We start from the raw sequence: 1,490 nt of genomic DNA, 5'->3' as shown, positions 1-1,490 counted from the left end.
CTGTGCTCCAGCTCCTGCCTCCAGGTTCCTGCCCTGAGTTCCTACCTTGGGCCCCTGGATGAACTGTGACCTGGGATATGTAAGCTAAATAAACCCTTTCCTCCCCACGTTGGTATTGGTCAGAGTGTTTTGTAACAGCAGTGAAGAAACAAACCAGAATAGCTTCCAAAAGCACCCCTCTATTGGGTTCTTCCTCATTTTTCCTTTGTTTTCCAAGACTGGACTAGTTGGCTGGGAAGAGTGGCTGGAAAGAGTGGCTGGATATTCAGGTGAGGGTCCAGTGACCCTGCTTGGCACTCCTTTAATGAATGAGCATAACTGTCAACAAGCCCAATATGACCATGTTTAGTGATTAGGCTCAGCCGAAGTCGTGATGATGATAGTTATTTCTTGCAGAAAGGACTGCTGTATAGCATCATCTTATTAAAAGGACCTGGAATTTAAAAGGATTTGGTGCTAGGAGCGATATATGAGGGAGAACATACGTCGTTTATTTTTCTGTGTCTGTGTTACTTCACCTAGTATAACAGTTTCTAGAGCCATCCATTTACCTGCAAATTTCATTATTTCATCTTTCTTTAGTGCTGAATAGAACTCCATTGTGTAAACATACCACATTTTTGTTAACCACTCATCAGTTGAGTGACACTTAGGTTGTTTCTATCTCTTAGCTATTGTGAAAAGAACAGCAACAAACATGGTTGTACAAGTGTCTCTACAATAGGATGAGTCCTTTGGGTATATGCCAAGGAGTGGTATAACTGGGTCATATGGTAGGTAGGATCATTTTTAGTTTTTTAAGAGTTCTCTACACTGTTTTCCATAGAGGCTGCATGAGTTTGCAATCCCACCAGCAGTGAATGAGCGTTTCTTTTTCTCCACGTCCTCGCCAGCATTTGGTTTCATTTGTTCTCTTGATGCTAGCCAGTCTAATTGGGGTAAGTTGATACCTTAGGGTAGTTTTAATTTGCATTTCCCTAATTACTAACAGTGTTGAACACTTTTTGAGATGTTAGCCATCTTTATTTCTTCCTTTGAGAACTCTCTTTTTAGATCTTTAGCCCATCTTTTTACTGGGTCATTTGGTTTCTCACTTCTTTGGTTTTTGAATTCTTTATATATTCTGGATGTTAAACCTCTGTCAGATGTGTCACTGGTGAAGATTTTTTCCCATTCTATGGGTTTTCTTTTCACTTTTTTGATTGTTTTGGTGTACAGAAGCCTTTTAGTTTAATGAGGTCCCACTTGTTTGCTGACAATTCCTGGGCAACGTCCGTCTGATTTAGAAAACCCTTTCCTACACCTGTATCCTGTAAGCTACTGCCAATATTTTCTTCTAATAGTTTCCGGGTTTCCATTTTCACATTGAGGTGTAAGAAAGCGTTTTCTGAGGTCTTTGATCCATTTGGAGTTGACTTTTGTGCAAGGCAAAAGGTAAGGATCTAGTTTCATTCTTCTACAGGTGGAGATCCAGTTTTGCCAGCACCATT

This window comes from Nannospalax galili, unplaced genomic scaffold (assembly GCF_000622305.1).
Source record: "Nannospalax galili isolate Female #2095 unplaced genomic scaffold, S.galili_v1.0 scaffold1077, whole genome shotgun sequence".
Lineage (NCBI taxonomy): Eukaryota > Metazoa > Chordata > Mammalia > Rodentia > Spalacidae > Nannospalax > Nannospalax galili.
The sequence above is the reverse complement of the archived record's forward strand: the minus strand, read 5'-3'. Positions refer to the sequence as shown.